The sequence below is a fragment of the Hermetia illucens genome, chromosome 2 (assembly GCF_905115235.1).
Source record: "Hermetia illucens chromosome 2, iHerIll2.2.curated.20191125, whole genome shotgun sequence".
Classification (NCBI taxonomy): domain Eukaryota; kingdom Metazoa; phylum Arthropoda; class Insecta; order Diptera; family Stratiomyidae; genus Hermetia; species Hermetia illucens.
This window is the reverse complement of record NC_051850.1, coordinates 62,088,450-62,111,373: the sequence shown is the minus strand read 5'-3', so window position 1 is coordinate 62,111,373 and position 22,924 is coordinate 62,088,450. Positions and strand designations below refer to the sequence as shown.

The 22,924-nt window shown below is 38.5% G+C and overlaps 2 protein-coding genes and 1 long non-coding RNA gene across 4 annotated transcripts in view; 2 read left to right on the top strand and 1 right to left on the bottom strand.

Moving 5' to 3' along the window:
- LOC119648212 (elongation factor-like GTPase 1) overlaps positions 1–22,924 on the bottom strand; it is a 330,197-nt gene that overhangs the window by 243,365 nt on the left and 63,908 nt on the right. The gene's annotated exons all lie outside the window — the stretch shown is intronic.
- The window catches only part of LOC119648213, a 131,131-nt gene that overhangs the window by 66,884 nt on the left and 41,323 nt on the right, over positions 1–22,924 (top strand). The gene's annotated exons all lie outside the window — the stretch shown is intronic.
- LOC119648215 lies at positions 11,912–12,952 on the top strand. The gene is made up of 3 exons (XR_005249032.1): positions 11,912–12,154; positions 12,322–12,368; positions 12,613–12,952. It is a non-coding gene; the product is annotated as an uncharacterized LOC119648215 (long non-coding RNA).

Here is a 22,924-nt window from a genome sequence, read left to right as displayed (position 1 = left end):
GGTTTCATTCCAGCAATAGCGAGCGGGTTTCGAGCCTTGGCTTTCTAAATGCATTGCCTCTAGCCCTTTAGGTTGAACACCACGCTCAGCAGTTAACAAGGCGCTGTCGGCGTAGACTCATTCCTCCATCATTTTCTAGGACTGCGGTCATTGATTTTCCCTTTGAATACCCTTTTCGATATTCTTGAGTCGTTCATTCATTGAAAAGGGGCAAGCTTTTGAACTTCATCAACTTAAAAGCTTCGGGTTCGTCATACATACCGTTCAGCTCTCTGATGTACCTAATTCACCAGCAATCATCTTCTTTATATGCCTCAAATATTATCCTCCATCTTCCTTTTCAAAGCGGTTTACATTTTTTAGAAGTAGTCAAAGTGGAAGTTTCACATAATTTAATTTCTTTGTACGCTATAGTTCCCTTTGTATTTCCTGTACTTCATATGATTCCCTCGATAACTTACTCCTTAAATATGTAAAGTTAAGGGATGCACCAAATGTTATTGTCTAGCGGGCTCTTTCCTACTTTGTGCCATGACCTTTGGTTTTTGTTCATTAACCCATAATGCATCTTCCAGTTTCACGAAAATTATTTTGGCTCTGAAGAGGGAGCACGCTAAAATATTGATGTCATCAATGTAGGCTACGACTTACGATCACTTAAGGGGCATCGTGCCTTTGGTATCAGCAGAGGTTTTTTGATTGCGTGTTCAAAGGCCAAGTTGAAAAGCATTAGGGCCAGCTCGTCTTCCTGCTTTCGACCATTCTCTGGTAAAAATAAATCAGTTACACTCTTCTGAATTCGCAGCTGCCAAGTTGAGCTACCTTTGTTGGGATGCCAAACTGAAGCATAACTTGGTATAGTATTTTGAGATCAATACCGTCGTATACTTGAGTTCGATGAATACTTGGTAGGTGTCGACGCTGAACTCCCAGCATTTCTCGCACTCTTGTTGCATACTGAAAAGCTGATCTATTGTTAAGCGTCCACCCCAGAAGCTCACCTGTTACTCCCTGATGACTTTTTCCATGAAGGGTTTCAGTCTATTTTCCAGGATTTTGGTTAATACTTTGCAGCCCGCACAAAATAGAGAGATGCGCCTGCAATAATCGCGAGATTCTACAGATGATGCTTTTACGCCATTCCATCGGGATTTCTTTCTCTTTCCATACTAGTATCTAGCAGTAAGTATGATTATTGTTGTCTCTCAATAGCTCCGCTTTCACTCCCTTTATTGCTATATCAATCTCCAGTAGTGACTGTAGGTATCAGTGTCCTGTAACTCACCCATTGGTATTCTGTTGGAGAGGTTGAGGAGATCGGCAATACGATGAATATCTTCCGTTCACCTTTCCTTTTCCGCTAACGAGGCTGCCATTTTTACGTCTATATCCGATCTAGGCCTGCCTTAATAAGGAAATCCAGACATCCCGGTTTTGGGCCGAGACCCACCAATTCGATATTCCTAAAAGCTGTCTGGCGTCCTGACCTACGCCATCGCTCCATCTTAGGCAGTGTCTGCCTCGTCTTCTTTTTCTACCATAGATATTGCCCTTATAGACTTTCCGGGCTGGATCATCCTCATCCATACGAATTAATTGACCCGCCCACCGTAACCTATTGAACCGGATTTTATTCACAACTTGGCGGTCATGGTATCGCTCATAGATTTATGGAATCATCCATTCTCATGTAGGGGGCCAAAAATTCTTCGGAGGGTTCTTCTCTCGAACGCGGCCAAGAGTTCGTAATTTTTCTTGCTAAGAACTCAAGTCTCCGACGAATACATGAGGACTGTCAAGATCATTGTCTTGTACAGTAAAAGCTTTGACCGTATGGTGAGACGTTTCGAGCGGGACAGTTTTTGTAAGCTGAAATAGGCTATATTCAGACTTTGCATCAGAAAAATCAACCGTTGACAAGTGGTTTGCTACGTTTAAACGAGGAGCAAGCACGTAGTAGATGCCCCAAAGAGGCTGTTACCGACGAAAATATAAAAGAAAGTCCACAAAAAAATTTTGAATGACCGCAAAGTGAAGTCGATCCAAATAGTTGACGCTCTAAAGATATCAAAGAAACGTGTTAAACATTTCGTCCATGAATGTTTGGGTATTCGAAAGATCTGTTCAAAGTGGCTGCCAGGCACAATTGACCAAAAACAACAACGAGTTAACAATACTGCACAGCGTTTAAAACTCTTCTTCCATAAAAAAATCGAATTTATGGATCTTTATGTGATATTGGACGAAACATGGTTCCATTATTTCACCCCGGAATCAAAACGATCATCATCTGAGTGGACTGCACGTGGTGAACCGACCCCAAAGCGTGCAAAGACGCAACAGTCAGCTAGTTATGGCATCAGTATTTTGGGATGCGCATGGTATAATATTCACCGACAATCTTGAAGAGAGAAAAACTATCATCTGGCCCTCAGTTGTTTTTACCTGTTCTCAGACCTCAAGAGAATGCTCCCTGGAAAAAAACTTAGCGTCGATGAAGACGCAATCGCCGAAACTGGGGCCTATTTTGAGACTGAGGACAAATCGCACTATGGTATGGTATGGCCGCTGTAATCGTTGTATCACCCTCGAAGGCAACTATATTGGATAATAAAATTAACGTTACTATTAGCGTCAGCTCATTATTCTGTTTTAATCTGGCTTAGCCCTCCTTGCCAATCGTCAATAGTACTTTTTCAGAAAAACACGAGTCTGTTTTGAATTATTTTGAACATCTTCTAACTTGTCACTTTTTTAATGTTTTGTGTGAAACAAAGCCTTATTAGAATCGATTTATTCGGAAACGACTGAGGCTATTGTCATGAAACTGATTGAGAACATGTGGTCTGTGAATACCTTTCAATATAGCAAGTGGCGCCAAGTAGCGGAGAATTCTCCTGAAACATGCAAAAGGGGATTGTAAAATGTTTTTCCCACAGAATATAATCATATGGGATATCAAATGCAAAAGCTTCATTAGTGTTTTTCGACACTAACCTTACTTCTGATATTGGCTGAAACATAGGGGAGTGAGGACTCAAAATGTAGGTCTTGAAAAGTGTAACAGGTCTGGTTCTCAGAATCTATCTAATTAAAAATTTTTAAAAAAATCAGAATACGAAATCTAGGCCTGAAAATATATCCCATTCCGATATCTGTTCAAATAAAGTGAATAACAGCATATAATATTTTAGAAATTTACCCTCCCCCCTCCTAAGTTCATCCTAGAAGTATAAAATTTGACATCATTATAAGTTATAATACAATATATACAATCCAACCATTATTAACAAAGTTATACAAGGTCAAATTTGTGTATGCATTTCACGTGAATTTATCGCAATCTAAAACGTGTATGACGCCATCATCATACAGAGTAAACTCATATGAACGATGGAGATATATCAAGAAATATTTTGACTTTTTAGCTCTGTACCAACGGAAAAAGTGCATAGGAAATTTCTCACACAAAATGAACACAGAACCTTTGTTTATGAGTAGGAGCCATTACACTTTTACGACATTTGGCATACAGATTCTTCGGTTTATATCGTGTTTCTACAATCTGTTCGGGGTGCCAGTTATGCTTAAACAGTACGCAGTTGGCTTGCGGCTGTCAGATTGGTCTTTTTAGGTGGCCGGTGATCGAATGAAAAAGGATTCGGCCGATTGGTCACCTGAAAGGAGATAAGGAAAACCGATAGGTCTGTGCGTTGCTGCGCTCTTTCGAAGGTTATTGCACACACGCTGTTTGTCTTCATCAATACTAAACAACTGAACTGAGCAGGGATGGCGGGCTTAAGGACTCAGGGAACTTTATCGTTAGCCCAGTACGTCCTCTTTGCTTATTCTTTTTTTTGTATCATGTAGTAATCCAGTATATGCGAAAAACACTTCAACGACCTGTTCTACTTTAACCTGTAGAAATCCCGCCGTGGTAGTAATTATTCCATGAAAGAATTAGGTCAAATAGTTTTTATATTAGTCGTGTCATTTAGATTTGCAGAAGTCAATATATAAATTCTTCCTATTCTTCTCGATCTTGTCAGCAATGATTTCCTAAATTTTACATATTTGTCACCTATTGACCCCGTGGATCACTCCTCGTATTAGTCCTGTACAGTTTCCCTCGTCAGTCACGTGGCATTTACCATCGAACAACTCAATGTATATTTTGCTGTCGGTAGGCTAATTTTTCTAATTTCCACATCGCTTTCCTCGATAAATACGATACATTTGAAGAAATTTCATTTTATGATGCACTAACTTGTTAACTGTTGGTCTTTTGAGTGAATTGCTTGGTTAGCTTAAACAAGTAGTTTAAAGAATGCGTTACGGGTTACGAACGCATTTCTAAAAGTTCTATCATAAGCATAAACTGATTCCTGTGTGTAACGAGTACACCACACTTTAACAAAACTATTGATTTCTCAACTCATCTTAAATTTAAATTACACAGTTATTCTGATAGCAACAAATACTACTTCCACCATAGCAACAGTATCTTGGAAATAGTGACACCGCGCTCATGACATATTTTTCATAGATTTCATTTCAAAACAAACCTAAAGAAATTCAATGCAACGTGCAACTTTTTCTCTCATTCAAACGTTGCACATTGCACATTTTCAAACAAATGCATTGCAGTACGTATCTTCTTTCCGAACTGCATAAAAGTAAGCATATTGTTCAGAACGCTATCACATTGAAGAGAAAGTTTTCACTTTTAGTTTTAATGCGGCATTAAATTAAGTGTCTTTATTTCAATGCCTTTTGTAGTAGAATATCTGAGCTCCTAAAAAGACATTGTGAATGCAAAAATCTTAATCCGGAAGGTAAAGAATCATTCACTACACCGCATAAAAATCTTTTATCCGATGCGTATTAGAATCCTCTCGTTTTTCAACATTCCACTCCTCTATTTGAGCTTTCAATAGGCACTTCAGCGATTTATTGACGATCTGCCCTAGATATCTGCCTCATTTTAACTTTCGTAAGTTAGCACATAGACTTTGGAGTTCTTTGATGATATTTCTACATTTTTCATATAATTTTTGAATATAGAAAATCCAGTACAAGATTGTTCCATTATGGGCAAGTTCCATGCTATATACAGTATTTGTTCCTTTTTTTAGTGCAAGATCTCCTTTTTCGGTAAAAATGTTTCTCTCGCCCGAGCGCGCGTCCACAAACAATGATGTGTTCAGTAGTGTTGGACTTCTATAGGGCTAAAAACCATGGGCCAACATCAACTTATTAATATGTACAACTCATTCCTTAAAATTAATCCTCATACATGCCGCGGAGAGGCCGAACTGTCTACATATTTTGGTGAAGACGTTTTAGAATCGTCTGTCAAAAGTCCGTCATCGAAGTTCAGTTCTGCCTGTCAGTTACGTCAGAAGAGCCGCAATGCATCAGGCCGCCAGTTGAACTAAAAGCACCATCCACGTACCGGCAAGTTGAAACATCATTAGTTTAATTCAACTGAGATTGATATTTTTGTTTGAGTATTTATCAAAAATGTTCACCAGCGATAAAGACGCCCATAAAATTATGGTTCGCAGCCTAACCAAACATGAAATCCTAGCTCACAACCTAATCAAACATGTCTGGTCGATTGGCCAAATCACTTTTCATTCGATCGCCGGCCGCCTGAACAGCCAAAACTGACAGACCAACTGCATCCCATCCACGTTACGGCCACCGGTCAAATGTAGACTTCAGACTGTCAGACGGGAACTACACGTGAATGAAGAGCTAAAGCCGATTAAAAACTAACGATATGGGATATGTTTTTTCGATTTGATGCAGTAAATTTACGTGAAAGAAATAAATTTGACCTGCTATATAACCTTGTTATTAATAATAGTATTTCCTCTAAACTTTCAGGGATTGTGCCTCATATTATGACCAATGGTATTGTGATTTCTAGAAGGTTTGCAACATATACATATGTTGAAATCTCTTGTTAAAAAATTTAATTGAAAGAACATCGGAGTGTGAAACAAAACCTTATTAAAATAGATTCAATGTCTGTCTGTCACACTCGATTTACTCGGGCTAAGCACGCTAAGTTAAGTCGAAATTTGGTGAAGCGCTCTGGTCTGTAAACTCCTTTACATAAGGCGAGCGCTATTTTGTATTGCACATGTGAAAAGGGAGTGTAATTTTTTTTTTTTACAGAATATGGTTATGTCCGGTATCAAATGAAATGACTGTCAACTTTCCATGGTATTGGGTGAAATATAGGGGTAGTGTGGGCCCAGAATGTGTGCTCCAAAAAGTGATAACTTTGGGAAGTTTGAACGAAATCCAACTTTTATTAACAAAGTTATTGGCGTTGAAATTTTTAAATTTACATACATTACAAACTTTACAGACATGCGCATGTTAAGTTTGCGGGCAATATCCATTAGTATCAGTGGTATTTATTTTACGTACGAGTGGAAATTGATCATTTCTTTCACGGACCCATTCTCAGAAACTACCCAACCGAAAAATCTAAAAAACACCGAGAGGCTACACAATATGGTGTCGGTGGAAATACCCTCCATACCGATATCTGCCCAAATAAAGTTAATAATGGTATATTACTATAATCTTTAGCAAAACCCCTCTTAAGTTCATCCTAGGATCATGCAATTTTGCAACAATGTAGGCTATAACATAGAGCATGATCCTACCAAGTAATAGCACTATTACTAACAAAGTTATAAAAGGTCAAAGTGGCCGTTTCTGTGCAAATTTAGGATTTTGAATGGTAATATCACGCCAAAGTGAATATTCTCACATAATATATGGATATATTACATGCTAGGTTCTAGTGGGACAAATACACACTCAAATTGCTTTATAAAAGAAATACACAAAACCTTTCATACCTGAAGCGTCCAGTTTCCGATTTCCCGACTTGTCATATACATATATACAATGAGCATAATTGAAATCCGGACGCCGTCGTATGAAATATGTAACTGCTCAGAGAGAGGTTAAAATGAGTTTTATGCGTTTTGTTTTTTTTTTTTACAAAAACGTTACGTATAATCTGCTCGATACAATGCAGAAAGAATCAACGAAAAAGGATCAAATTGAACCCTTGCTGAAGTCGAAAAACAAAAGGAATCCTATTTTCATATTAAAAATTGAAATCCGAACAGTGCGAAAAGTCGTCATAATGACATTAAAAATTCAAAAAATGACTAATTAACATAACGTATGGAGACTTTTAGCATCATATACTCGTACAGCCACATGTTTATTATCTTTAAGACAAGTTTAGAAGAATGATACTTTCCTCCTACTATTCCTATTATTCATCAATGACCTCACCTCCATCCTTACCCGTCCGTGTTCGCTGTACGCTGACGAAATTAAAGTATTTACCCCGTTTTGTCTCCGCTGGACAGTCTAACAGTGGACAGTGCAGTCTAACCTTGATGCTCGGTTAACAAGCGGAATGCCACTGGATGTGCTATTCACTTAAACCCTCCTCAACATCCTTTCTCTACTCTCTTGACGGGCGAACCCTTTCACTACTGTCATCCTTTCAAGACCTGGATGTATTCTTCGATGACAATCTTGGTTTCAGTTTCCACTTCATTGACAACATCAACCGAGCTTCCAAAATGTCTGGTTTCATCCTATGTTCCTCCTTAAATTTTACCTCAATTCAGGCTCTCTTTACCCCTCCCTAGTCAAAAAGATCCTTGAATAATGCTGTGAAATCTGGTCCCCCTTCCGCAAGCGTGATCGCTCTTGAAGCTGCGCAACGGAAATTCACCCGAATCCTCTTTTTAAAAAAAAACCTTTCCCGTGTCAATTTTCCGTCACGGCGCTGCACATTCAGCCTCCCTTCCCTGCAGCAATGCCACATCTTCCTTGATAGGTGTACCCTTTACAAACTCTATAATTACCTGATGGACTGCTTTACCAACTCCGATATTATTTTCCACATTGCCTCTCGTAGTGGACGTATTGCGAACATTTTTGAAGTACCCTTCGCTGAGCTCGACATCTATTTCACTCTCTGATCTCGTGTGTTAGTCCTATACGCTCAACAGCTCGAGTCCTTTGGCTCTGTCTCCTTTTTCGATTTTAAACGTAAGTTAAGCCCTTTGCCTAATCCTTCCTCTCTCCCTCTCTCCATTTAACAAGAAATTCACTTTCTATGTATTGTCTTTAATTAAGTAAATGAATATTAATACCAACAAAGCCAAACTTAGCTTCAGGGCGATGGTACTGTTTGGTGTTGATCAACACATAAGCAGCATTAAACGCACTCTTCGTTATTTTGTCTAAAGCAAAGAAGTGGAACAATTTTCACGTCAACATAAACCAGATTGTAGAAATATTCTCCCTCGCGAAATTGACAATTACTACTACTCAATGACTTTATCGCCAACAAGGTGGTCAGGCTCGATGAAAACAGCATAGAGAACATTTTCTGCTACATGCAGATGTCCAGGAGTAAGTTCGATGTAAATTAGAGTTGAAGGATAACACAAAGAGGAAAAGCATCGATTCTTTTGCTGGTTGGGCTATATCATCATAAGACCCAAGAAGCCACAGAAATCTTAAAGAAGAGTTTAAGCTTCTCGGAAAGTCATACCAAGAGTTACTAGGGATACTATATAAGTATGGTTAACACTTAGACATTGTTTGCATATTTTCTACCTTAACTGGTTAAATTTTCATTTCTTAATAGTAACAATGATATTGGTAAGTTCTACTGCGTCCTAAAAGAATTATCTCCCTTTAACTTTTATAGTGTACATAATAGATGTAGTATGTCGATCAAGCCTAAGGCTAATTTTGATATTGTTCATAAATACAGAAAGTGCGTGGTCACAGATGCGACCAATTAAGGTATGCATTTTTTTCTAATTGAGATTCGCCTTTTGCTTCGTTTTTAATAGAATCATTCATATGTCGCCAATGGTGTCTCGTAGCAGACTCAAAGTCATATACCCCTTTCTATGTAAAACTTTATTAATTTTACTGGAGAAAAATCCAAACTCTCGGAGACTATGGCAAACCATGCTAGATAGGGAGGAATCTATCGAAACTCAGCCTGATTTATTCTGAAAAACACAGGCTTGAGGCACCTTTAACACCTATGTTGGAGAAAATCTACAGTGTCGAAAAAATAAGTGCTCAAAGTTTGTAGAGATGTGTTTTCTTCAATAACGAATGTATTTTTAATCGTTAAATAATATGTTTATGTATGATTTTGTAGCATATTTTATGTAGAATAGGGTGTGTAATTTTAAGTTTTGAAAAAGTTGTTATAAAGCAACCACCTTCATATTTGCCGTCTTCGTCAATTTTTTTGGACGGGAAAAGACATGCATTCGATAGAGCCAAATGGCGAAGCCGATCACGACGAGCCCACCCCGCTTGTGAACGGGACAAAGGCTGAAGAAAAAGAAGAAGAATCGGACTAAAAACGAGCTGAAAGGAATTTTCTTAGATTATTGTATACATATTAGGTTGTTAGGAAACAATTGCCCGAGAAGCTGAAGCTCTTTATCGTTAAAGTGGTGCAAAAAGGCCCTAGTCAGAGAGTAGGGATTCAACATCTTGTCGTCTGATTCAGTAAAACGTTGCAAGAAAGAACTGAGGCTCAGGATCGTCTGATTGTTCATATTGTGTGAAAAAATCCATTTAAAATTACGTCCTCACATCATAGATTACGCCGACATCTCGTGGAAGTTGGGAGTCGCAACAGATGCGACTTGAAATATTTTGCGATGGACAGTGAATGAAAAGGAAAAAAACGATGGAAAAGAGCCAAAAAGGTATACTTTTTCTGTATGAGTTCAAACTTGATCATATAGCAGCGAAGGCGATCAGGAACATTAGTGCATTTGGAGCTGATACAGTAAGCGAACGAACCACACACCGGTGGTTCAAAATGGGCCACATGGACATCCAGGACCATCGACTGATAACGTGTGCGTGTGCTAGGCGAATCCGACACACGTCAGTCTGTGAGAGACATTGCAGAGAAACTGGGCGTACACTATTCGACAGTTTCCCGGCACTTGCAACAACTTGGAAAGGTGAGAAAGCTCGACAAATTGGTACCGCAAGCCTTTACGGGGCAAAACATGGCGCTTCGAATGGAAATTTCCAGTTCTTTACTCTCCCGCAACAGAAGCAACCCTTTTTTTGCACAGAACAGTGACACATAATGAAACGTGGATATTATATGACAATCATCGCCGATCAGCATAATTGAAGAAGGTAATGGTGATTGTTTGGTGGTCTACAGCTGGAGTTACCCACTATTCTTTTTTGGCATCTGGAGAAACGATAAATGCACAGAAATACTGTGCCCAACTTGAGGAAATGCACCAAAAGTTGAGTATTCAATGGCCGAGATTAGTCAACAGATATGGTGTGATACTCCTTCACAACAATGCACGACCCCATGTTTCCAGAACAACAGTTCAAAAGTCGAACGAATTGCAGTATGAGACTCTGCCTCATCCACCATATTCACCGGACCTTTCACCAACCGACTACCACTTTTTTAAGCATTTGGATCATTTTTTGCCGGAAAAATAATTTAGGAACGAAGAGGCTGTCAACGAATTTATCAACACCCGATAGTTGGATAGCGACTGGCACCTATTTTGATTAAATAAATAAATTTTTGTAAACTTTACAGTCGTTTAAAATTTTAGTACCAAAAACGGCTATTTCATTTGCAACAACCTAATAGTTCTTTCTATGTCTTATTTATATTACATTATGTTGTTGGCTAGCTCAGTGGTTAGAGCACTAGGCTGTGGTACGGAAAATCGTGGTTCAAATCTCACTGTTGGCAGTGGAATTTGTATCGTGACTTGACGTCGAATACCAGTCGACTGAGCTGTGAAAGAGTACCTGTGTCAGATCAGGGTAACAATCACGTGCGAGCGCAATGCTGACCAAATTGCCTACAGGGGTATTGTAATCTTGTAGTGTACCGTTACGGTCTTGAATGAAGTGCTCTAACACACTTCAAGGCCCTGATCCAATTGGATTGTTCAACGATTATTATTCTTATATGTTGTTGAATGAATAAACATGCAAAACCGATTGCTTTCCGACCTACTAAAAAGCCATTGGAATCCTTTCCAACATCGCTGGGAAATCGTTGACAAAAAGATTAGGGAACGAACTTTCATAAAAACAACTGACCTATACACCGCTAATAAGTAACAGTAGGCGAGGCTTCCAATTGACCTGATTTTCTGACTTGTAGCGCTGTCGTTCGGTTATTATTGCGAAAAGAATTGCGACAAATTATTGAACTTGCAATTCACATATTTTTTTGTTTTTGTTAAACATCTCTTTCCACGCAAAATATTGACGAAAGCGACAAGAATGAAAGTGATTAATTTCTGACTTTTTTCAAAAATTGAAATAGAAAATATGTTACAAAATCATATATAAAACTATAATATAACGATTAAAAATACATTCGTTTTTGAACGAAAAACATCTCTAAAAACTTTGAGCACGTTTTTTTTTCCGGCACTATATTCGCAAACAGACACAAACTGCAGCTTTTACTAATAAAGTAACAAACCTCCAAATTAGGATATAAATGAATATATTTACTGAGAAATATGAAGCTCCTCTAATTGTTTAATTAATTCAGGAATTTGTGCCAATAGAAATAAAAAGGAGAGGAAAGAAGATTATTTATTTCACAACTATTTCTAAAAATAGTACTAAACTATCTATTAAAATTGTATTCCTCTCCTCGAATACAAAACAGCAGAACGACTCAATTTACTTTAATTTCTCTCATTTGACAGCAGAAATTTAAAACTTTCTCCCAACCGATTGCTTGTCTCGAAACTTCAAAACAATCAATTAGTTAAAAAAATAAAGACTATTTGCCTTGACTAATTTCTGTTTGGAACATAATTTATGTTCACATTTAATAATCAAGAAATGTTTGCAAAAAACCTGATGACCTACGCCAAAGCGTAGCATACGTGCTCAGAGATAATCAATTGTTTCGCGTCAAGTAAATTAATTTACGCTGATTGCGTTTCATTAGTTTAACTTCCAAATTGATTAATTTCCTTTGTTGCTGGACTATCACCATATTCGCGACGTGATTGATTAATCAATCTCGATTCTAAATCGCACAGTAATTATGGATTATTCGCTCTGAATTGGACTAACATTTAAACGTTTTAATCAAGACATAAATTTTATATTAAATTAGTGAAACTCGGACTACCACTTAATTATAAGATTTAATTTGATTTGGATAAATTCAGAAACACAAACTGACTTTGGTTTATTTATTTCCAGGTACGTTTCACTTTTTGTCATCATCATTGATAATTCGTGCAGTAGAGGTAAGATAAAATCATCTGTGGAAGTTTCAAGTGTAACGATCCAAACGCAGTTGGATGCAGGCGGCGCTAATTAATACTATCAACTAAGTATTATGCCAATAAAAATAAATAACAGCCCGAAATTTTATAACATAGAAACCCATCAAAATAACGATCAAAAATTCATTCATTTCATTGACCGCCAAAGTCAATTTTTTAATATTTATATAAAATTCTTTTTTTTCTTTGGCTGCTGACATTGCAGAACACATTCCTCAAGTCACCGTAAACATTTGGGGAAAGATAGTTGTTCAGAAAAGTTTGCGTGATGGAATACAACGCAAAAAATAAAGTTGATCATTTACAAAAAAACAACAACACGGAATTTCCTGATGAAAAGTTTTGTCTTTTCATCGAATTTTGAGAACATAAAAATGTATCATAATAAGTGAGCAAGATAATAACTGTAAACCTAACAAATACATATTCATCATTGTATGAAACAAAAAAGATACCAAAAGTTGTTCAAGTCAATCTGATATTGATAAACTCGCAAGAGACCGCATGCTACTTTAATACCACTGATCAATTATAATCAGAAAGAAACGAGCCAATTAAAACAAATATGTGCAAACAATGGCTATTTAGATAAATTACCCTCCATTCGTGACCAATTTACAACCCTGTACAATAATGGTTACCAAGCTTATCGCCCAATGTATTACCTTTAGAAACCCACGAAAGCCAGTATGAATAGGAGGTGTCAGCTGGAAAAACGTATGTCTTCAGGCCCCATCGGCCACCTAGGGCCATTGGGCTGAGGTTGAAGAATACAAATATGATCGAAGTATTTCCTGATTGTTGTAAAGACGACTAAGAGGGATAGAAATTTGTGGACTAGCAACCTCCTGTATTGTTACCCAAAGGTGAACAACCTTGGATAAGGACTGACCGTACGACTGCAACCTTTAGCGATCTGAGACGTTTTATATTTGTTTCTGGAATCTGCGCAAACTCGCCGACAAAGATATCGAGTGAGAATTCCAGCGTTATAGGCTGACTCTCTGAGCCTAAACAGAGTGAGGTGGTGGGAATGAGCTTTTGTACTCTGGAAAGCCTAGTAGTAGTAGAATGCGGTCTGTTACTGGTTCTGACGATTACCGCGACGTACGTCCTCATTATCTGCGAACCGGTTTCTGATGGGATCTCGACTGTGCAATTCTGATCCAGATACGCCTCATACAATTATGCATTGTTGTCGACCAACCGAGATTTTCGATATGGAGGAGAAGGATACTTTCTATGAACAATTACACACAGCTCAGGAAAGCCTCCCTAAAAGTGACATTGTGATTGTAATGGGTGATATAAATAGCAAGGTGGAAGATACCTTTTTCTCAATTAATCCGACTCGTCACCAACCGAATACGAACTCAAGGTTCCCTTAATCATTAAACAAAAACAGATCCCCTTAGGCCGGCCTAGAAGGGTTGGATAACTTCGGTATTCACCAGTGAAGAGATACTGTAAAAAGAACACCACCACACAAGGTGTTGCCAGAAGTCGGAAAGACTCTAACTATCGATCAAAGTGAAGAAAATTTATAGTAAAAGTGTTGCTCGTATCGATGCAGGGCCTGCTACAAAATGTGGTCCAAAGTGTCACTGCGTCAAATTTTCAGGCAGTTACTGGAACTTTCATAAAAAAAATTCGTCGCATTGAGTAAAAATAGGTAGTTATCAATTTAGGAAACCTGTAAGAATATTTACACTCCAAGGTTACAGGAAGCCTACTCGGTCGTAAGACATTTTCAACTTAGGACACGTTTTTACGAAACCAACTAGTGTCCTAAATGGAGATATTACCCTCTACGGAAGATGTATTTTAATTTAACGTCAGGAAAGTCACTCCCCCAAAATATTGAGCAAAATTGCAAGAATCACCATTATGAATTGATATTTACTAGGTTTGAATGCCATAATAATTGCTAAAGTCGATAAGGATTCAAATGTCCCACAGCTATAATCCTTTCATAGACATCGAAAATTATTTATAACCGAAACTCCTATTTTCACCACATCCAATATAATCTGGGAGGTAGTCACTTAATCAGAGTTCTAAGTGGAGGGACGCCCCAGGGAGGAGACATTTCTCCTCTTCAGCCCGTTCACAAGCGGGGTCGACTCGTTGTGATCAGTTTCGCCATTTGGTTCCATCAAATGCCTGATCTGAATTCAATCGCGAGGCTTTTAAATCCACACCCACCGTATCAAACCACCGTTGTCTCGGCCGGTCTTTTGGTCGCTTACCATTGAGTTCAATGTTCAGAGCAATCTTGACGAGTGAATTCTCGTTAGCACGAATTACGTGACCATGTAATCGAACACGCCTCTCTCGCAATTTTCCACGATCGGGGCAACCCCATATCAAACGCGGATATCCTCATTTCGGATATGATCGAAACGTGTCACGCCACTAGTCCAATGCAACATCTTCGTCTCCATTACCGCAAGACGCCGTTCATTGCCTTTTATAGTCGGCCAACATTCAGAACCATAGAGAGCGACCAGATGGCCGACATTCCGGTAAATTTTAGATTTTGAGACGTTCGTTGATACGTCGATCACAAAGAACACTAGTTATAAAACGTCATTTCTTCCAAGTTGCGTTAATGCGAGGAGAAATTCCATAACGCAGTTCTCCATTGGCTGACAGCATTGACCTTAGATATTTAAATCGCTCAGTTCTGGGCAGGCTACTGCCGCTGACAGTGATTGCGCCTAGTTGATAGATAAAATTATACGAAAGATATTCGAAAAAAAATATATATAGACATTGGATGAGAGTGGAGCGTACGCCAATGACTTGGTGATATCGGTACCGGAGATGTTTCGAGGTACTACCCTATAGGAGACTATCCTGCCAAACTCGCCCTATCATAAATCCACATTATCAAAGTTGTGGTGTAAGGAAAGTCCTTGAAGTACTCAAGACCTCTGGTTGTATGGGGGACCTGCTTACTTTCCTTCGTGAATGTTCCCGGCTCTTCCGGCAGCGTTATGCCCTAGATGTCTGTGGCAACAAAACTTCGCCACATAGCACTAAGTGGGCTCCTCAGAACGAAGCTTATATCTACCTAGCTAGCTCCCTTCGACATCAATTCAAAATTCCCTTAATACTACTTCAATTTTCACAGAAATAATGACAGCACTAAGCACATCTCTAAAATAAGAAAGACAACTAAGCATTGCTCGGCTATTTAATTCAAGAACATGAAGCACGAAACTAGCCGTCGATAGTGACGAATCATATTCAGGAGTTGTCCTATCATTCCTCAACATACAGCGTATAATTTTGTCTCTTATGTTTTAGTCCTTCTCATATTTGGTAAGGGCTTGGTTCGTCCGACAGTAAGTTTTGTCCGGGTCGAATCCAAGAGTCTTGGGGGACTTTGGATCGTTTCTCTGCTAATATTTCGCATATATCAATTGTTAGATCCATTTGTTATATTAGATGTACAATTTCCCTTCAGCCATTTCCCAATAGATGGCATTAGCAGTAAGTGATGCTCAAAATAATTATGTAGACCTTTTTCTTTTTCATCAGCGTTTGTCTCGATATGAAGCGAATTCGGCTCGTATTGATCCCTTTCGCCATTTTGCTCAATCAAAAACCTGATCTGGATGGGCGCTTTCAAATCACCATCCAGCGTATCAAGCCATCTTTGCTTCGGTGGTTTCCCATCATCACCTCTCATAGTTTTGTCACAATCGGTACAACACCATGTGGGGCGCGGATATTCCCATTTCGGATGTGATCATGGCGTGTTATGCCAACGCAAAATCTTTATCTCCATTACCGCTAGATGCTGTTCATTGTTTTTTATAATCGGACATCACTCAGAACCATAGGATAGATCATAGAGTCTGTCATCATAACTTCAGGAAGCACTCGGTCATATAGTTAATCTTGATGATTGCTTGAGTCAAACGCAAGAAAAAAAAGATCATTCATTAATTTCTCAAAGACTTAAAAACTAGTATCCCGTTTAGGATCCTAGTAATCATTCGCACGGCGGTCTCGTCTACGCCATCATTTCATTTGAGATAGGGCCTGCCTCGTCTTTTTTTCCTACCATAGATACTGTCCCTCTAGACTCTTCGGATAGGTTACCCGCCCACCATAGCTCACTGAACAGGATTTTATTCACAACCAAATGGTCGTCCCTCATAAAATTCTTCATTATACAGGCAACGGAATCCTTCCTATTGTAAGGAGGGAGAGATTATCAGTTCAGGCAGTAGTTGAGTGAGGTACTGCCTCTAGCGGTCACCTCAATGTGAAAATCAATTTTTCTGACGTCAGGTTAAAAAAAAATAAAAATTATAAAATATCACCTTGTCTTAATACGTTATTAACGATGAGAAGTCTCGAGAATGATGCTACTGCTTTTATCTCAACCTAGTTAGTCTTACTAATTTTGCTGAAATTTCGGCTCTGTAAAAGTTTACCCTGACTACGCTATCATTGGTGGCCTTTAAGTCGATGAAGATATGGTGCAACAGAAAATTTGCCTGGAGTGAAGCCTATTTAATATGGGCTGATATTGTTTTAAGGACATAGGATATCTTATAAATGTTGCTTAACAAATATAGAAATGTTGCACGGGGTGATATCTCCTTTCTTATGCATGAAAGATATATTGCCTTATATCGTCATGCATTGATTCAGTGTCTCAAACCTTAGGCATAAGTTGTAATTCCCTCGGCTCCCATTTGCTCAATTGAACGGACTTCCATGACTGGTGGCGGTAAATTTATTCTGGTTAATAAGCAACTCATCAAACACTCCAATATGCCTATACGGTCCGGAATTACAGTTCCCTCTTTGTCTCGGCAGTATGGCATGGTGGTACACGTTTGTATACCCCTTTATCCTACTCATTTGTTGGTAACACTTTCACGCCTGTGAGTTCACAGGCTTCCTTCTTTTGCATGTGATATCGCGTTCTTTGTGCAGCGGAGTTCACGATAACTGTTTGCGCGTCCAGCGTTCTTAGAGATTGTTGTACTATCCGACAGACAACATTTTCCCATTCCGTTACCAGATTACAACCATCATTTTACCGCCTTACGGCAGACTTCGAGAATTCATCCCACTGCCTCGTAGAATGTACCTTTCTCCGACTATGCAGTCTCCTCTGTAGAACCATGAACGTTTAGGAGATTGACGTTTCCAAATTTGCCTCATCATAACTTCATAGAAATAGTCAATTTGTGTCCGTATCATAAAGTTCCATTCGGGTCAGTTTGTTTTCAGTCGCAACCCAGAACACACCGAAATGAATGAAACCCTTTCACATATACCCAAATAAAACCTGGCAACATTTATCAACTTATCATTAAAATCCACTCATCATCAGGTCAAAACTGAAAGTGAACCGTGCACGTGTGAAAACTTCGATAGATTTTTGTTCTCTGCACACGAATTCGAACCGTACTGAAACTTGATAGAACCCATTTGTGTTGTGGGAGCATTCGGTTCTATACCGTCTCAATTAACTGCCGAATCGAAACCGAATTGAAACCGAAACACCGTTTTCTCCTTGTCGGCCGCGACCGAAACTCAACCTAAAATGAACTGAACCAAATGGAACCATATACGTGTGAAACAAACTTTAGGGGTAAAATTCCAGATGAAATAGATCGAGAATTTCTAATTTCTAATCTAATCTATTCGTAGATATTTTCACAATTAAAAGACGAAGAACCAAACCCACGCATGCCTAACAACAAAAGCCAACTCTGACTTTATTCTTCGATTATGAGTTGACTTTTCATCTATTTGTCCAGATAATAACAGAGACCTCCTGGAAAACAAATGTACCCGCCAACATTGATACGAACATTACGGTTTAATGCTAACCTCCGCAAACATATGAATGATCGTACAATTTTGCATCGGGGTGACTCCATAATATTCAGTGCACTAAACCTAACTAGTTCAGCAGATGTAAATGTAAATCCTATCCGCATTTCCATCTCAGTTGAAACCGTGTCAGAATATATCAATACAGTTAAAATTATTCATGCAAGCAAAAGATTAAAATAGATAAGCATTGTTATTATGCTGCAAGTTACTAACTGCTTGAAGCAACAACTTTTACTTTAGAGTGAGGAATGGATTTACTATTCACATAAAAGAAGACGATAATATCGTACACAATTCTCGGTAGTCATAGCACACACTGGATCTAATTCTTTGCAACAGTTGGTATGCTCCGGAGACAACAAAAGAACTGATTTGAAAATGGAAATATGGCTCAAATGATTAACCGATTAATATGGATACACCCAAGATATGGTCAGAAGTGCATTAAAGTCTCCGGAATTAAGGTAAAACCATAACCTAATTTTTATCTATCTTATTTTCCCAAGGATATTGCACATTTTTCTAGCCTTTCGACTTTCCTATCTTTATTACCTAGGGTTTTTACAACCTATTAAGCAGAAAAAAGATGGTGTCATGACCGAAGTTACGATCTCGACAATGGATCTACTGAAATGCCTATGTGCTGGAACCACGGTTCCTTCTATGAAAAAAAGCAATTTTGAATTTTTCAAAAATGACTCCATCGCAGGCCAGCGAAAATTTGAACAAAACTTTTTGAGCTTGACTAGCAATATCCAACTTAAAATTGGCAACATTATTTCCTGTGGCAAAAAATTTGACAGTTCTTGGTTGCTTTGACTCACGCCAGAGCAATGTTTGCAAATTTTTCAAATTTATCTTGGAAAACACTGTTCAAATCGAGAAATTTATCTCCGCTCCATATATTCTCAAAAATGATGATCAGATGCAAGACTACACACAGGAGGAATAAACCGAGTTCTTAGGTGGCACAGAAATACTATGAAGTGTGGGTTCTACGCATGTTTTTGATATATTGGTGTGCCAATGGCCCCTAGATGATTTTATTGTGTATGAGATTGGAAAGGCAGGCCTAGACCGGATACCGATTGTTGCGCCGTTGATAATGACGATGATATTGGAAAACGGCGTACATGCGATGCTTTTTTTGCACCATACAAATTCAAGCCAGCGGAGACGAACCTCTTGTATGTAGTGTCCTTGATCAGACAATTACAGTTAGTGATGAGTGTTATACAGACATGACTACTAAGTTTCTTGAGCCCCAATTATGACGCATTAATGTTGTCGACTCGTGGTTTCAGCAGTGCCTCGAGCCACACAGCGAGCAATACAATTAATTAATTGGTGGAAACATTTGACAAACTATTAAATCCATAAAATGGATCTGTTAATTGGTCACTTAATTCATGTGATTTGATTTCTTTAAATGTTTTCTTTCTGCAAGCCAACATTCAACGCGTTATTGCCGAAACATAACCTCCACAGTAAAAATATTTGTGTAAAAATTTGACCTCCAAGTTAGTCCAAGTTGCGGCGGCCTCATACCAAAAGCTATATTCAAACATTCACTTCATAAAATTATCTGTCAAAAAAGGCAATTTCATGGATATTTGAAAAATTATTCTATATTTTATTTGAACTTAAAGTTTTCCGTCTCTAAAAAAAAACAACTTATATAAACGGAGGGTATTATCGCTACATGGAAAATTTTCCTCAAACAAGTAAATTTCTGAAAAAGATTCCTCCACGGGCGACATTGCTCGCTGGGGGCTGAGCACGTTAATAGTCAAACTATGGTGAATAACAAGACACCAAAAATTATTCCTTTATATTATTGTAGGCCTGGCCTGGCCTATTTTTTACATACCCGCATATACATATGTATATAACAGTTAGGATCCTGTCAGACATGGTGCATATCAAACAAAGATATAAGATTATTGAGTATAATGGCAATTTTAAAAAACTGTACCGTTGATAATTTCTCCTATCTAGGGTCGAAAATCACAATCGATAACAGCTACGATGATGAAATCCGCGCACGGTTGTTGCCAGCCGACAGAGCCTATTTCAGCTTACAAGAACTGTTCTGCCAGACAGCTCAAATTGGTGGATCTCGGCGCAAAACCGGGATGCTCGGAGTTCCTTAAGGCAGGCTTAGACCGGATACCGGTTGTAGCGCCGTTGACGATGATGATATTATATGAAATATAATGCCACGAAAAATATCACATGCAATCTTTGTGCATAAAATACAATTTAAAAAGATTTCAAGTACCTTTTTGGTTTGCACTATCCTTTCGACCAATTTTGCAACATACCGTATGTACATACATAACAAAGTCATAAATATTGTGTTTATTTTAAATAAACAAACATGGCCTATTTCCACATGCCGATGCATACATATATATGCACGTGTTTAAATTGTCTAATGCATTTTTACGTATTTCCCCTTTACTCCGTGCATACAAGCAAACATATATGTAGGCCAATTAAACGCTAGTACTAACATACACACATGTCTATTATATTGGATAATATCCACAAACTTTCCATCCTATTTGGAAACAGCTAAAAATTCAAAATTCTAAGATATGCATATTGAAGATATAATTAATACGTTGATCTTAAACAAACATTAATCATTACCGCTTATAATCTAGAGACATATGCATCTGTATTGAACATTGGGACTTTCTCTGCACGCGCTTCTAAATATTTTCACCTTAATCGTGCGCGGAAACGTGTATACATATGAAAGCGGCCAAATTGAATATCGCTGCTTATCGTGAACATACGTACTCGTAGATATACATGCATCTAAGCTAAACATTACCGAATATATTTGTATGCGTTTCGGCTCACTTCGTACTTTCTTTTTCATGGATGAAGATGGTAATATTAAAAAGATGCTACTCCGTCAGGTTGCAGCAGCCTATAGGCTTCTCATCCAGTAGAATCACCCCCGTTTCTCCGTTCATATCCCCACAAAGCACCGTGAAATATTACTTCAACGGACGGGCTCTAGCCACCAACATGATTAACTCACACCTCCGTCGAGCTCTCCCGACCTGATCCAGTTCCTGATGCTTTCCTTATTCCATTTGCTACGCTCGACTTTTCTTCCGCCCGCAGCATTTCTTTCACAAGATTATGGGTCCGATAACTACGTTCTGGGCGTCGTTCAACCTCCCTCTATCATCTGTGAATCTCGTACAATGGTCCAGGTCCTCGTTATAATCGATGGACTCAAATCCCAAGTGTAACCACCATTTCGTATGAACACCTGTATTAGGTGGTAATTCAATTGTCCGTGTTTTCGCGCGACCTATCTTGGAAGTCTGCAATCACATCGGGCGGATTCACGCTCCTTCTCTGATTGGCTCTGGTTGGCTAGAAATCCAAGCGACCCCGCGATGCCACATACTGCCACACTCAATTCTGTCCTATATGCGCTGCGCACCCTCCATGTAATGTACTTCATATCTATTCTTCTAACAATAGTTGTGAGAATAAAGTAAACGGAACTATAATAAAAAAAAGACGGGAAACCGTTTTAGAGGCTTCAGGTATGCAAGGTTTTGTATATCTCTTTTATAAATAGATTTGAGTGTACATTTGTCCCATTAGTACGTAGCACGTAACACATGCATATATTATGTGAAAATAAACAGTGTCAAGTGGTGTTAACATTCATTTAGTAGGATCATGCTCTATGCTATAGCCTACATTTCTTGATTCTAGGATGAACTTAAGGAGGGTTTCCTGCCAATTACTAATAATTATAGTAATGTATTATTATTAACTTTATTTGAATAGACATCGGTATGTAGGGCATTTCGGAGGCTAGGGACCATATAGTAGCAGCTTCTTGATTTTTTTCAGATTGTTCGGTTGGGTAGTTTCTGAGAATGGGTCCGTAAAAGAAATGATCACTTTCAAGCCCCCGTAATCCTCGCCTTCCCAACACATATCAAAACTAATACCGACTTCGGAAAGTACTAACCGAGACCTTTCATTGGATACCCCACATGACTATATTTGATGAAAAAAAACTTACGCCCCCCTTTTGCATGTATGGGGACCCCCCTTAAATTCGACGTAAAAGGATGTAACTCACTGTATGAGTGAGCGTTCACAGTTCCCATCTTGCCACCAAATTTGGTGGCAATCGTTATAACCGTCTCCGAGGAAAATGCGTGTGACAACCAGACGGACAGAAATTAAACCGATTTTAATAAGGTTTTGTTTTACACAAAAACCTTAAAAAAGGACCCTTCCGGCCTTTAACATGAACTTAAAGAGATTTTTTTTCTGAAAAATTTCCAAAATATATGTCAGTGTTAACTTTATTTAAAATATGGGGATAAGATGTATTTTCAAACTTGGAGTCCGAATAGATGCAGCTTCTTGATTTTTTTCAGGTTCTGAGAACGAGACCTTTTTCAGTATATAGCGCACAGATTATCAGCCCAAACTCATTTAGCTTCCACTCAATATTTAAAATGAAGACATTTTTAAGACTAGACTAGATTCTCGGGAAAAAATTATCCCCTTTTGGCATATATGTGGGGAACCCTCCTTAAGCCCACTGTATGTTAGAAGCCTGACAGACCAGACATTCTCACCGAATTTCATGA